Here is a 16,467-nt window from a genome sequence, read left to right as displayed (position 1 = left end):
ACCAAGAGAAATGTCTCCAATAGGAGTGGTTGCAAGACTACCCCATCAGGAGTAATTACTGCTCCCTTCTATTGTCTTCTATTTACAGATTTGATCTAGCATCATCCTGGAAGGAAAACACCTTTGTTGAACAGACCAAGGCTATCATGGCAGCAGGGAACCTAACCAACAGCTGGATCTGCCATCTAATCCCTCGGTCCCTCTCTCTCCTCTTTGCCAAGTCCAGGCTGACACTCAGGAGCTGATTTTCCCTGCCTCACATTTGAATTAATGCCACGAAGTCCTTCATTTACACCCTGTGACAAAGGCACATTTCTTCTCTACACCCTTGGACAAATTCAGGATGCAACAATTCCCGAAATAAAGAACTGGCAAATAGCTCAGACATCTTTCCAATTCACTATCTCAGGCAAAGCATGATTTGCCTGGGGAGGGGGGGCAGGTCCATGATCCTGGATTCACCTCTTTCAGCAGATCATTATTGCCCTGGCTGGGAGTAAGTGGGAATGAACACACAAGATGCATTCTGTCAGCCACCTTGACTGACATTGCTGAGTTTACAGGATGAGCCCCTCAGGCTCAGCAAAAATCATTAGACTCTTTATCCAAAATAGTGTCTGATAATTGCATTGCCTTAGACTTCTTCCTAGCACAACAAGAAAGTGTATGTACAAGTGCTAACATGGGTTTAAACCTCAGAGAAGGTGGAACAGGAGGTGACTAAAATCCAATGGCAAGCCCACTGACTCAGAGTGAAAAAACAGATTCTTTATCGAACCTCGTCAGCTCTCTCTGAGGGGCTAGGGGAGTATGGATGCAACCATTGCTTCAGATAAGCCTGATCACCAGGCTTGGAGTAATGGTATGCATAGGTAAAGCTCTTCTAATGAGTTGCAGCCACTGATGTTTTTAAATCTTTACTGTCAACATTGTTAAGAGCCACAGGCCACTAGACTGACATGTCCCCTCCTTCATGTCTGAGGTGAGAGGTGGGATTATGAAATGGAAGGTAACATGAAAGAGTAGACTAGGCCTAGTCAAGAGCCCAAGGGGTAGACTTGTAGGAGACGTCACCAATACACTCATGGCCATCTCCCAGCCCTCACCTACTCCCTGTTTCCTCTTCTATTGTGTGATAATAATTCAGTCTGTTTCCATTGCACAACCCAGGCGAGATGTTAAATCTAATGAAGAGATTTTACCAAACTTTAAATCCAGAAACCAGGAACAAGCAGTCCCAGATGCTTCTCAGGGCAGGAAATTCTCAGTGGCAGGACCCTACCCCTTAGGGTAGATAAATATGCTCCTCAGGCAGCACAAACTTAACTCTCATCTCCAACACAAAGTCGGGTATGCAGAGCTGTCATCCACCAACATTGGCCCAAGCAGTTTGGCCTTCCCAGGAAGTGGGCTGTGGTATTTAGATTCAGTTGTCAATTTGGCCAGGTGAAGGCACCTAGTTCAGTTGCTGTGGACATAAGCCAATGGTACGTGAACCTCATCTGTTGCTGATTTACATCTGCAGTCGGCTAGAAGGTGTGCCTGCTGCAATGAAGGACATTTGACTTAATTGGCTGGTGCTTAAATGAGAGAGCACAAGGTAGCACAGCCAAGCAGCTTGGCATTCCTCATCTCAGCACTCGCAGCTCAGCCCAGGCCTTTGGAGATGCAGAAAGTCACCCCAGGGAAAGTTGTTGGAACCCAGGGGCCTGGAGAGAAGGCCAGCAGAGACCATCCTGTGCTTTCCCACGTGAGAAAGAACCTCAGTGGAAAGTTAGCTGCCTTTCCTCTGAAGAACTAACAAAATAAATCCCCTTTTATTAAAAGCCAATCTGTCTCTGGTGTGTTGCACTCCAGCAGCTAGCAAACTAGAACACTGGCCATGATGGGGTCTCTTTCCCTGCTCTTTTGGACCCCTTGTGCTATGCAAGTAAGAAAGCAGGCATTTGCTGACCATCACTGTTGTGCCTGAGCTGTTTCCATAATGCACCGTGTAGCGACCTGCTCCACGCCCTGATCCCTGCTACCCGCTATTCTAGTTTTTGACTCCATGAATTTGCTTATTCTAATTATTTCATATCAGGGAGGTCATACAATATTTGACTTTTTGTGTCTGATTTATTGCCCTCAATATGATGCCTTCAGAGTTCATCCATTTTGTCCATGTGCCAGGACTTCATTTCTCCTCACAGCTGAATAATACATTCCACACCACCACTTGTTTATCATTTTCATATGTTGGTGGACACCTGGGTTGCTTCCACTTTTTGGAAATTATGAACAATGCCACTATGAACATCAAAATGAAAATATCTGAAGTCCCTACTTTCAATTCTTTGAGGTATTATACTTAGAAATGGATTGCTAACTCATGTGGTAATTCCATATTTAATTTTCAGTTAAATATATATATATTTAATATATACATTTATATGTATTATATTTATATATATAAATATATTTAAAATACTTAACTTTTCAATTCTTTGAGGTATATACTTTGAAATGTATATTTGCTGAGTCATGTGGTAATTCCATACTTAACTTGTATGGAGCAAGAGGACAGAAGACTTCCTAAAGGAAATAGTCAAAGAGAAAGGAAGAAAAGAAGGAAGTAAAGAAGGGACAGAGGGAGGAAGGAGGGATGGAGGAAGAAAGAGAGAAACAAAGGGAGGAAAATTATGATTAATTAACTGATATATTTGATCAAATTGAAAGGAATTTTATAATTCTCAGAAATTTGGAGAATCGATTAGCTAATATACCTAAAAATAATGCAAACCAGAAAAAGAGAGAGAGAAAGAGTCAGGGATAAATACATAATTAGAATAAACAACATGGATCAGCTGAGAAAAATATTTGCTTAGCTGTCATACTGAATATTGCTTTAACCAGTGAGTGTGATTTAACTACATTGGGAGACTATGGGTAGAAGAGCTTGGCAGGTTAAAATAGTTAAATTCACATCTTCCAAAAAGAGATCATCTAAAATTGAAGAAAAGTAGGATTAGGATGTTACTTTAAAATATAGAAGTAAATACCAGACCCATCAGCTTTTGCAGAGTGAGAATTCAGGACGGATTGGACAGGGACTGATAGAAAACATTTGTTGTTGTTAAATGCTTGATGATATATGTAATATGTTATATACTTTATATATATGTGTGTGTATATATACAGGCATGTCCTAAAGTTCGTAATTTTCAGTTCATCAAAAATGGAGTGTAGATTAACAATTACCTATTCCTGATATTATTTTTTATTTACTTATGCTGACTGGCAGTGCATATTCTCAGTATTGTAAATGCTTTCAAGTGGGAAAACTGTCAAAATAAGTTAGGGAACATCTCTAGGGCCTTCAAAGATTTCTATTCTGTCTTGTCTGAGAGCTAAATTGACTGATTCATGTAAGGACAAAAGGACAATTTCAGGTAGATAACTTATGGTTGTTTATGTTTGTTAACTGTTTACAATATAGTCCTGATTATATAAAATAACATAATTCTCAGCAATTTTTATCCATATGTTGAAGTAGTTTACTTTTGCTTATTTGACGAAATATCCTTTACCAAATTTTACTTGACTTTTCCATATATCTCCATTAAAAGCTACATTATAATCCTGCATGCTAATTTAAAATGTTAGGTTTTTTAAAAATATTTTATAGAGAAATATACACACATGTACAGTCCAACCATATTATACAATCAATGGCTCACAATATAATCACACAGTTGTGTATGCTTCACCATGATCATTTTTAGAACATTTGCATCACTCCAGAAAAAGAAATAAAATGCAAAAAAAAAGAACACATACATTCCCGTACTCCTTACCCCCTCTCTCATTGACCCATAGTATTTCAATCTACCCAATTTTTACCCTTTATCTACCCCTATTATTTATTTATATTTTATCCTTTTTTTTTTTTTTTACTCACCTTTCCATACCCTGGATAAAATGAGCATCAGACACAAGGTTTTCACAATGACACAGTCACATTGTAAAAGCTATATAGTTATACAGTCTTCTTTTAGACTGAAGGCTACTGAAACACAGTTCAAAAATTTCAGGTACTTCCCCCTAGCCACTCTAATTCACCATAAACTAAAAAGGGGTATCTATATAATGCATTAAAGAATAACCTCCAGGATAACCTCTTGACTCCTTTTGAAATCTCTCAGCCACTCCCACAGAGATTTTATTTTGTCTCATTTCTCTCTTCCCCCTTTTGTTCAAGAAGGATTTCTCATTCCCATAATGCTGGGACCCAGCTCTTCCCCAGGAGTCAGGGCCCATGTTGCCAGGGAGATTTACACCCCTGGGAGTTATGTTCTACATTGGGGGGTAGGCGAAAGGCAAGGAGTTCACCTGCCAAGCTGGCTTAGAGAGAGAGAGGGCGCATCTGAGGAACAGAAGAGGTTCTCTGGGGGTGATTCCTAGGCATAATTATCAGTAGGCTTAGCTTCCCCTTTGCATGAATAAGCTTCATAGGAGCAAACCCCAAATTTGAGGGCTCAGCCTATTGATTTGTTTGTTCCCACTCTTGTGAGAATATCAGAAATTTCCCAGATGGGGGAGTTTAATATTTCTTCCTTTTTCCCCGGTCCCCCAAGGGGATTTTGCAAATACTTTTTTATTCTCTGCCCAAATTACTCTGGGATATAATGGGGAATCACACTAACCTGTACAAACCAACAAGATTTTACATCCTTTTCAAGATTCCATATAATCATGTTGTTCAAGTCAACTGACCATACAAGTTAAATTAGAAAATGTGATCCCAAAAATATAAGTTTTGCACCCAATAAACATCTCTCCCTTTGGTCTCACAGAAAGGTTGAAGTGTGATAATAGGGACCATATCATCCTTTAGCCAGTATTCTGATTTACTTTAGTCCTATCCAGATCAGCTTCATTCATAGCTCTACTCAAAATCTGATCACTTTTTCAGCTTTTTAACTGTTAAAGCATTAGGCTTTAGGCTTAAAACATATAAACCTCTGTTATTAGGTTTAAAAATCCATAAAGGCCTATGAGTTTTCCAAGGTAATATCAGGTAATACAAATAGTGGTTTTTAAAATGGTAGTAGCCATAGGCTTTGCTAATGTATCTTCTTAATGCTGAAAAAAAAATTTACCACTTTATATATATATATATGTAAATTTTAAAATATTGCTTTAAATATGTAAATTTTAAAATATTGCTTTAAAACTTGAGCACAGCTGATTTTACATATCACATATAAAAATACGGACTAGTTTTTACACTGTGGCCTTAAAAATTCTTTCAAGTAGAGTAAGAGCCCTCACATGAGCAGCTATTAAAGATTCAAGGACACATTCCATTAGAGCTACTTTTAGATAATTGGTCTCAACAAAGTTGGTGTTTTTAATATGTGCCAACAAGTAATGTGTACACTTCTCCCCTTATCTAAACTAAGAGAATAACTATTACTATGTGCACACTTCTTCCCTTATCTAAACCATAGTAAATAATGATTACTACTTATTGTGAGAATAAGCAGTTAAGCATGCAAAAGATACCTGTTATGAAGTCTAGGAAAGATGATATTTTTGTGTATGTCATGGCTACAGGTAGAATGACAGCTAAGTTCAAACCAAGAACATTATTCAACAAATTCATTACCTTTTAAGTTCAGCAGGAAAAAGCCCAGGTTCAGAAGTCAGACTGGGGTTTGAACCTTGATTCTGTTGCTTACTGTTAGTATAATCTTAGTCAAATGCCTACACTCTTTTTTACTCATCTGTAGAATGCTCTGAGACACCCACCTCCCCATAATAATTACTTGAGAAAAAAACACATGATGTGCTTAGCATAGTGCTTGGCACAAAGTAAGTACTCAATAAGTGTTAGTTATATTGTTATCAATAATAATTATACTTTAAAATGTATGCACTTTAAAGTTACAGATAGATTACTTAAGTGGTGGATTAATGCCTTGATTTTAAGGTCTTAAGGAAAGTTTTTAAGCTTTTAATCAATTTCATTTATTTGCCTTTTACTAATACTGTGATTTTCAAAGTCTTTTTTTTAAACAGGATATTACTTTGATAGAGATTAAAATTTAAATTAAAAAAGTAATGAAGCATAAGGCTAAACCTCACAAGAGTAAAAAGATAAATTGAACAGAGCAAAACAATTAGAATCCAATATGTAAGCTGAAAAGAGATCATTTGACCAAAAAATTGAAAACCCTAAAGGTCACTACACAGAAAAAATGTAAAGCACACGGTACGGTATTACCAAAGGAGTTGTTTCAGTCTCAACCTGGAGTGCTTAATTACATCTCAGTTATATTCTAGAATATTTACGGTTTCTGCCTATTTAGCTTTTACATAACATGCGACTCTTTTGTGCCTTCCATATTCACGGAAAGAGTTAGGCACCTGTGGATCTATTGTTTGTTACAAAGAACTGAATGCGAAATCCAATGACGTTTCCATAGCTCCCTTGCAAAGTGTAACTTGGTGGTAAGGGGCTCTTAATGTGCTCCCAAAGGTGAACATCAACTAGAAAGCATCGATGCTTTAGTTTGCTGGGTTGCCTAACAAAGTACCCCTGACTGAGTGGTTTAGAACAACAGAAATTTATCGTCTCCCAGCTCTGGAAGCTAGAAGTCCAAAATCGAAGTGTTTGGAAGTCCATGCTTCCTCTGAAGTCTGTAGGCTACTGGCCATGGCTTGCCTGCAATTGACATTTTTTGGCTTATGACATAGCTCAATCTCTGCATCCATCACATAGCTGTCTTCTTTCTCCTATTGACTCTGTCCAAATTTCTTATTCTTATAAGGGCACCCCTCATCCAATTTGGTCTCACCATATCTAATAACATCGTTAAAAAGTCCATTTCCAAATAGGGTCACATTCATGGGTCCTGGAGTTAGGACTTGAACATGTCTTTTGGGGAGACACAATCTATTTCGTGATAATCAGTGTTAGGAGAGTAAGAGGCAGAGATGCTGCTAGTTGGAAGCAAAAGTGTGGGACAGCGTTGCGCCTTCCAATGTCCACTCTAGGAACTGGAAAGACAACATAAAGCTTCCTGTTCTTTCTCTAATTACTTGAAATATCCAAAAGTGTATTCTAAAAGTGTATGTTTCATTCATGGTTGCAAATATCCTTGTTAGCCATAGGTTAACAGAGGAAAAATTGTTCAAATGCTTTCAGGACAAAACAGATCTATGTTTATTTACTTGGGCATTAGAATTATCAGCAACCTTTCCTAAGATTCTTCTTTGACACCTGATATTTGTTTCCATTATTTTCCGATGGAGATTTACAAAAGAATAATATCTTGAGTTGCAAGTTCAGAGTCATGTTACCCTCCAGATTACCCTTTAGTATCCATATAAGTAGTGCAAAGAACATGGCATTTGGAGAAATGTCACCAAGCTCGATACTATATGCAATAGACTAGTCCATATTGGGACTAATATTACCAACCTCAGAGGATTATTGTAACAATTAGAAATAGTCTATTAAACAGTCTGGCATATAGTAGGTACATTATAATTGTTTTTATTGTTGTTATATGCAAAATAGCTTAGATTGCAGTCAGACATGACCTTGCATATACTGTCCTCTCTATCAAGCCCATTTTCACAGATTAAGAAAAAAATAAAAGGTAAAGTGCACTAGTGGAAAAGAGAAGTACTAAACATTTTTATGGCTACATTAATGCTAAGAGGTGATTTTAGAAGTGTGAGACCCTTGGTTTAAGGTGTTGCAGGGATTATGCTATTTACCACTCCTTTGAGTATGTAGTCGAGGTGGGGGATGGAATCATTCTGGCCAATGAGTTTGAACAGTAAGTGGCATAAGCCATTTCTGAGCCAGATATTTAATTACAAAGCCAGATCATCCAAAACTCGTTTTTTTCTACCTGGCATGTTCAAAATCATGGCTGCTCTGTCAAGCCATGTTCCTGAGTTCCTGAGTGACTACAATGTATCTCCCCAACGACCCACAATTGCTCTCAGAATTTGGGGATTATTTCTTACTAGCCTAGCCTAGCCTAACTGATAAATAAGGGAAGACAATTCATTCATTGATCAGGAGCCTATCAGATTCTGTGTGTCTGTTCCCTACCTACCTTGACCTCTATTTGGTCTAGGATAAATAATAATTATATGCAATAGATATTCAAACTGAAAGAAGACATGAATTCAAGGTGGCCATGTGCATGCTAATGAGTATACATAAAAAGACAATCTGCTGAGAAAAGCAAGAGAAATCACTAGGTGCAGAAAGAGTAGAGACAAGAAACTCACAACAACAAGAAACGAGAGTGAATGACAATTTTGTGGTTACTTTGAAACCAGGTAATATTTTCTACCTTTTATTTCCAAGAGAAGTCCTTATACTCTCTCAGCCAGCCTTTTTATTATTGGACTTAGTCTGAAGAGTTTTCCGGTCCTTGCAACAAAAAGAACTCTGATTAAACCTGGTTCTTGGTCCAGGGCAACACCCATAGTGCCCAGTAGCGATATAGGTAGTATATTGCTAAGATGGAGGAAAAAAAAAAAAAGGAGAGATTAAAGGGATAATTCCTCACTGCACAACCCAACAGTTAAGCCAAATAGCATAGTTGCCAAAGGCAAACTAAGCAAGCCTACAACTAAGCCACAATGAGGATGATATGGCATAATGAATGTTAATTGCCTGTCTGTTGAAATGGGAAAGACAGTTCATTCTCTGAATTAAAATATTACTATTCTATGTAGCAAAATGTCTCTCTATGAAAAATATGTCATCAATGAAAAATGTTTAAATGCAGAAATCTTAACCCAAGGAGAATGTACATTAGTACATCCCCAAGCATAGTTCATCTGGTATGTACAAGTGCTGCAGGGAAAATTAGAACACCTGCATGAACATTTGATTACTTAACCAGGCCTTTTGTCTAGTCTGTCAAATCCCTCTGTTAAAAATCCTTCTTTCTGACATAATAACAAGAGAACCAGTTTTTCAAATGAATATCCCTTTAGTCCAACAAGCAAGTCAAGACTCATAGTCGCTGTGTGTGTCACCATCTCCTCTCAAAGATGGTTGATAATTACTGCAGGGATTCACTCCAGAGAAGCTTTGCCTCTGCATCTTCCACTGATTTGTTTAACTAGCAGTGAAATGGTGATTTACATGCCTTTCTCCCAAGGTGGTCTTCTTTAAAAACCACAGCAAAATGATCATCTGCAAACTGAGCTCATGATAAATAAAACCAGGTCCCTTCTTTTCTAAAGTGGAAGGTCTAATCCTGGAGTCTTGATTGCTTTCCTAATTACAGACTCCAATCAGTTCCAAAGTACCCAGTGGTGACAAGAGATCTGTAACTGGTTATACACCCATCCCCACCAGAAACCTCCTGATTTAAATCCAATAGAGAATTATCACCAATCTACTCTCTTAGTACATTTTATTCCCCTTTTTATTTGTTCTTCTTCCTCCCTACTCTATCTTTATCTTTCTCACTATTACATAACTGGGGAAATATGCTCTTTTCTTCCAATAAAAAACTAACCCAAAAAGACTAGCATCATCTCTTATAAGTACAATATTCAGAAATGACAAAGCAACCCAGCCCCTAAAAGCACAATAGACCTTGTTTCCTCAGCTCATTTCTCAAAAGAAATAGGATGAGAGGAAACAAGGAGGGTATATATCACAAGCAGATTCCTGCCCATGTGACTGAAGAGTGGACAGACACACTTCTACCAAGAATCTGAAAGTCTTAGAGTAAGATGAGCAAAAACTCTAGAGACAAGCATCATTGCATCCCAGAAGACCTCACCTTAAGAAAACACTGGCCCCCATCTGTCCACACTCTTCCACTTGACCATCTAAAACCCTGTGATTCCCCTGAAGATATGCCTTTGTCCTGGGCACTAAGCCAACTCAAATCTGAGAGGAAGAGCAAGAAAAATATTTTATCTGAAGCTTAGACATAGAATTTAGTACTTTGTAATTCAATAACACCCCCTGCTCAATATATCTAAACGGTTCTGCAAGTATGAGATTTTATTTAGCTCCTTTTCAAAAACCAGGAAAACAAATTCAGACAGAATAAAGAACTTAAGCTTAAACTCAGCTGAAGGCACACTAAAAAATTATAGAGGGGGCGGGCCGCGGTGGCTCAGCGGGCAAAGTGCTTGCCTGCTATGCCGGAGGACCTCGGTTCGATTCCCGGCCCCAGCCCATGTAACAAAAACGGAGAAACAGAATACAATAAAACAAGAAAATGTTTAAAAATGTTTCCCTTTCTTCCTTCCTTCCTTCCTTCTATCCTTCCTTCCTTCTCTCTGTCTTTCCTTTAAAAAAAAAAAAAAAAAAAAAAAAAAATTATAGAGGGAGGAGCCCAGAAATCTTTATGGCAAATTGGGCCTCTGACATCTTTCCAATGCCTCCAGTCGCACCATCTCTGAACCCACCTCCACCCAAAGAGGATTAAAACCCCAACAAGAAGAAGCTCATCAGGGAAGAGGTCCCTGTGAGGTCACTCTCTACCACTCAACCTTGCAGATTAAGGAAGCAGGAAGGGAGGAACCCCAGTGGCTCTCTACCAACAGCTGAAGCTCTGTTGCTTCATTGAATAACAATCTTATGATGCTAATTCAACTCACTCAGAAAAACACATCAACAAGTGGGACTAACTAGTGAAGTTTAATGCCTATAATCACTAAAGCAGGCAAGAAATTACCCACAACGCCCATTTTTTTCCTCACCGAAAGGAATACAAATAAGGTAAACAGAGTCACATCTTAATTTTCTTTCTCTCCACTTACTGTATGAGTTTTATACATTCAATGTGTTTTCTGACCAGGAAAAAAAAACTATAAGCAAAGAATACCCAGTAAGTGTATTTTTTTTGTTTTCACATGGGCAGGCACAGGGAATCAAACCCAGGTATCCAGCATGGCAGACAAGAACCCTGCCACTGAGCCACCGTGGCTCGCCCAAGCATATTTTTTAAGGTAGAAAATTTATTAAAATTGCTAGTGGTAATGATTAAGGTATTTCTCTATTTGTTCTGGCAAGTTTCTCAATCACCCCACCCCCCACAAATTTATCCCCGTGATCATGGTGCCCCAATGGAGCCCACATGGAATAGGAGCTCAGTAGCACCTGCTATCAGACAATCTAATTGTCTTACAGCCTTGTCTTATAGGCAGTATTTTCTTTTCTGACCAGTTTTCCAGAGAATGCTTTCTTTTTATTTTTTGAGAACTGATCATTGAATAACCAGATCAATATCAATCAAGATCCAACTTCAATGTTTCAATGTTTATTTGGTACAAAACTTATATTTTGACTAGTGCATTTCCTAATATAACTTACGTGGACAGCTTAATCAAACACCATAGTACTTGGAACCTGAATAGGGCATGAGATTTTGTAGGTTTGTCCAGAGTGATGCCCAGGTAAATCCCAGAGTGATTTGAACAGTGAATAGGGAAGTATTTGCAGAGTCCCCTAGGGGGAATGATGAGAAAGGAATACAAATAAGGTAAACAGAGTCACATCTTAATCTTCTTTCTCTCCACTTACTGCATGGAAAATTCAACTTACCCAAGTGGAGAATTCTTGATATTCGCACAGACAGTGGGGACAGCCAAAGCAATAGGCTGAGCCTCCAATCTTGGGGTTTATTCATACGAAACTTAATCCCACAAAGGATAGGCTAAGCCTACTTAAAATTAGGCCTAAGAGTCACACCCAAGAGAACCTCTTCTGTTGCTGAGATGTGGCTTCTCTCTCTCGGCCGACACAGCAAGCAAGCTCACTGCCCTCCCCTTCTCTACATGGGACATGACTCCCAGGGGTGTGGACCTTCCTGGAAAGGTGGGACAGAAATCTTAGAATGACCTGGAACTCAGCATCAAGAGATTGAGAAAATCTTTTCGACCAAAAAGGGGAAGAATGAAATGAGACAAAATAAAGTGTCAGTGGCTGAGAGATTCCAGAGTCGAGAGGTTATCCTAGAGGTTATTGTTACGCATTAAATAGATATCACCTTTTTAGTTAAGGTGTAATGGAGAGGCTGGAGGGAACTGCCTGAAAATGTGGAGCTGTGCTCCGGTGGCCATGTTTCTTGAAGATAATTGCATAATGATATGGCTGTCGCAGTGTGACTGTGTGGTTGTGAGAGCCTTGTGTCTGATGCTCCTTTTGTCTACCTTATTGATGGACAAGTAAAACATATGGATTTAAAATAAATAAATAATAGGGGAACAAACGTTAAAATAAATTTAGTAGATTGAAATGCTGGTGATCAGTGAAGGGGAGGGGTAAGGGGTATGGTATGTATGAATTTTTTTCTGTCTTCTGTTTATTGCTTTTTCTGAATTGATGCAGATGTTCTAAGAAATGATCATGATGATGAATATACAACTATGTGATGATGTGAATTACTGATTATATATGTAGAACAGAATGATTGTATATTAAGAATGTTTGTGTTTGTATGCGGCTATGTATCATAAATAAATAAATAAATTTTAAAAAAGAAAAGGAGGGGTAAGGGGTATGGTATGTATGAATTTTTTCTGTTGTCTTTTTATTTCTTTTTCTGAATGGATGCAAATATTCTAAGAAATGATCATGATGATGAATATGCAACTATGTGATGATATTGTGAATTACTGATTACATATGTAGAATGGAATGATTGTATGTTAAGAATGTTTGTGTTTCTTTGTTGTCATATTTTTTTAAATTTTTTAATGAATTAAAAAAGTTTAAAAATTAAATAAATAAATAAATTGGCTCATGGTATGGAGAGATGAGTAAAGCATATGGATTAAAAATAAATAAATAATAGAGGGAACAAATGTTAAAATTAAAAATATATATATATTGGATAGATGGAAATACTAGCGGTCGATAGGAGGGAGGGGTAAGGGGCATGGTATGTATGGTTGGTTTGTTTGTTTTCTGTTTATTTCTTTTTCTGGAGTGATGCAAATGTTCTGAAAAATGATCATAGTGATGAATATACAACCATGTGATGATATTGTGAACCATTGATTGTATACTATGTATGGAATGTTTGTATTTTAAGAATGTATGTGCTTGTACGCTGTTGTATCAATATAAATAAATAAATAAATAAATTTGCTAAAAAAAAAGATACAATTTCACCTGATTGGACATATCAGAACGATATTTATTTGCTAAATCACCACTCACTTTCATATATAAATATAAACAGCTTGAACAAGAGACTATGTAGGAGTATGTAATGTAAGTTTTCTCTTTCTGCATTTTATACTTAATTTTCTTAAAAACTTTATATTTCTGCACATCGCACTACGTTCTTTTGAAATACACCGCTCTCATTATGATATCCGATTTATAGATAAGGAAATTGAGGCACCAACACAGAGATTAGATCTATTATTTCTTTTACAGCTAAGCGTCTACTGTTGACAGAATTAAGAGAGACAACAGGCAAGCCAATTACTGAGCTGGGTTAAACCTTCAAGTTGTCCTGGCTTTATGCTTGATCAAGGAGTCACCTTGTCATTCCTACATGGACATGGAGGTGAGTAACCTTATTACAATGTCGCTGACTTTAAAGGAAACCTATCTTCATTCAATTGACTTTTTATCTTGGTCCTTCCTATTTCAATTCAGCTGTCTGCCTATATCCATGTTTTGAGTATACTCAAGAGCAAGACTGTAAAGAATACAAAAATAAATCAGTCCATAAAGATTATCAGCCGAAATGTCACAAGGAGACAAAAGAAACTGCCAGGAGGAACAAAGGAAATTAACATTCTTTCATACCCACCTGGCAAGAACTGGGATCAAATGGACCCTGTTTGCAAGATCTGTTGATATGAAAGTACTGAGAGTAGAGACTCCTCTGAAATATTCTGTAGCTGTTGATACTGAGATTTCCAAAGACCCTTTAATCCTTTCTCATTCTCCAACCCCAAGTTTTGTGCAATTCGGTTTTGCAAACTGCTTCTAATTCCTTTTGAAACAAAATAAAGAATGAGTTAATGGTTGGATGAATAGTAGAAAATGTGCAAGCTTCATAATCAGACACACCTGGCATTGAACACCAGCTTTGACTTTAGGTGGGTGACACAGCTTCCTCAGCTACTTAGCTTCTCTGAGCCACGATATTCTCGTCCGTTTTTTCTTTTAATGGATTTTTATGTTTTCCCCTTTGATGACTAAAAGATAATATACATTAAGTACCTGGCAAATAGTGGACATTCAGTAAATGGTAACTCTTAATTAGAGCTTCTAATTAGCCCAAATTACCAGTTAAACCATTCTGTATCAGCGCACTTTCAGATAAATATAACGAGGAAAAATAAATAAAATTAACTAAGCCTGACCACCTTTATCATATGTAAATAAAACATTCTATTTAGGCATTTTGGAAACAGTTTGCTGGTACCCACTAATACTCCCAATTTTTAATTGGCATCCATAGGCTACCAATAGATAAAATGTAAAGTTAATATGTTTTACCTGTCTATGCAAAGAAAAATGCATCTCACCAAAACTGTTGGAAGGAAATAATGAAGTTCAGTATTTCTTCAACCAATTTTCAGAGCCTACTAGGTAATGTACTATTCAAACTTAAATTCCAGTTACATTAGTTTTGTTAAGAAATTGAAAAATTCTTCTATCATAATGTGAGTTCCTGATTTCAGCCAGTTGAAGCCATGTGACATTAAGCATGCCATTTAAAACTTTTGATCTATGATTTCCTCACGTCTAATGAACTAGACTCCTAATTGACCAGTTTCCTTCTGCAACATCATGTACTAAGCACTAAACTAGGGAAAACTATTGAAGTGGGAGAAGGAAAAAGAAAAATGTATAAAAACTATTTTCCTTTGAAATTGACATAAGTTATCCAGCCTATGCACTCAAACTAAAAAATTTTATGATTCTTAGAAGACAAGGATGTATCTTTTTATCTCTTTCCCACCTCCATTTCAATACAATACCTTCCCAATAGTAAGCATTCAGTAATGTTTGTCAATGAAGAAACAAACAAATGATCCTAAACTTCTTCTTTTTTCAATCTAAACACCACAGCGCAATATCCAAAGAACTGCCAAGGATTTTGCTCTTCTTATATACTATGATTCTGATGCATAAATACACAACCATGATTTCCTCCTGGAAATATCTCCAAGGTAATCTCATGAGACTAGAGGACTATGGAAAATAGCAAAGACGCTGATTGATTACAAAATGGAAGAGAAGTAAAATTTTTCTGAGTCTCTATTTCACATAAAAAGGCAGTGGAACAATCAGCAGAATGCCAGGAAAATTAATTCAACATGCAAGGAAGATAGAACACCAATCAACAAACCAGCTTCAAAAAACTGTACAGTCGTGGTAAAGAATCAACAGTAAAAGACCAAAGACTTCTGCTTTAGTTTTACACTTACTTTAGATGAAACCACAAACTTTGCAAACCAAGTGATGAATACTTTCTTCTGAGTTTTCTTAATGTGATCTAATTGCTCCCGACAGTTTCCTCTTACCACACATGCGTTATGCACATTATGATGTATAGACAGTTCCATCCCCCTATCTCATACAGTTGCATACCCCTTTTCACATGAAAAAGTTAGAATGGGCATTTTCCAAATATACCTAAAGATTGGGAGAAGGATCAAAGAAGAATAAGGTGTTATAACAGAAAAGTTAGGACTTAACAAAAGAGTATGGTTAGTGAATCATTATATTGATATTTCTTTATGGTCTCCAGTATCTTGGAGAAGCTAGAAGGAAAAATCTGAAATTGTGGAACTGTAAACAATACCAACTTTGAAATCTGTTCTATAACTACTGGTTAAAATGTACTTTAAAATTTATTGCTTTTTTTGTATATATGTTTTATCTCACAATAAAATATGTTTAAAAATATATCAGAATTACTACAGTTTAGAGAGATATTTGGGCCAGTAAACTATCTGATCTCCTGCTACAAGCTTACTAACAAACTCTCTCTCCTTGAGAAAAAAAAAAAAAGATAGTTAGAATGGGGGGAGAAGGCAGGGAAACTATTCAAGTGGAATGAGGAAACAGAAAAAATATGTATTATTGTCCTTTAAAATTGGAGTAAGCCAAAAATAAAATTGGAGTAAGCTATCCAGATCATGCTAAATTGAATTATTTTATGTATGAAAAAAGGAAACGAAGTTGGCAAAAATCACATTGAATTCAGTGTTGAATGTTAGCTTAATTATCTTTTGAATAATTCAATAAATTATCATACCTACAATACATTTTATGTGTTAAATTATGTTAAATCAGTAATTAAATTTTATTGAAGAATTAGGCAATGCTTTATTAAGGTCTTCATTTAAATAAGTTTCATTTCACTGGAAGACTGGAACGAGATATATTCACATGCTTATACTCCCAGACTTTGTCACCTTTCCCATCTCCTCATTCTCTACCTCTAAAGA

General features: G+C 36.9%; 1 long non-coding RNA gene across 2 annotated transcripts; it reads right to left on the bottom strand.

The window, feature by feature from the left end:
- Nucleotides 1–2,474: 2,474 nt before the first annotated feature.
- Nucleotides 2,475–15,547, bottom strand: LOC143668461 (uncharacterized). Of its 2 annotated transcripts, XR_013168455.1 has the most exons (4): nt 15,442–15,547; nt 13,812–13,997; nt 11,357–11,491; nt 8,367–8,527 (listed from the first exon to the last, which is right to left on the bottom strand). It is a non-coding gene; the product is annotated as an uncharacterized LOC143668461 (long non-coding RNA). The 2 variants fall into 2 exon arrangements; XR_013168456.1 differs by lacking the exons at nt 8,367–8,527; nt 11,357–11,491 and adding an exon at nt 2,475–2,574.
- Nucleotides 15,548–16,467: the final 920 nt, after the last annotated feature.

Source organism: Tamandua tetradactyla, chromosome 24 (assembly GCF_023851605.1).
Source record: "Tamandua tetradactyla isolate mTamTet1 chromosome 24, mTamTet1.pri, whole genome shotgun sequence".
NCBI classification, from domain to species: Eukaryota; Metazoa; Chordata; class Mammalia; order Pilosa; family Myrmecophagidae; genus Tamandua; species Tamandua tetradactyla.
Note: the sequence above shows the minus strand (reverse complement) of the source record. Positions and strands in the feature narration are given on the sequence as shown.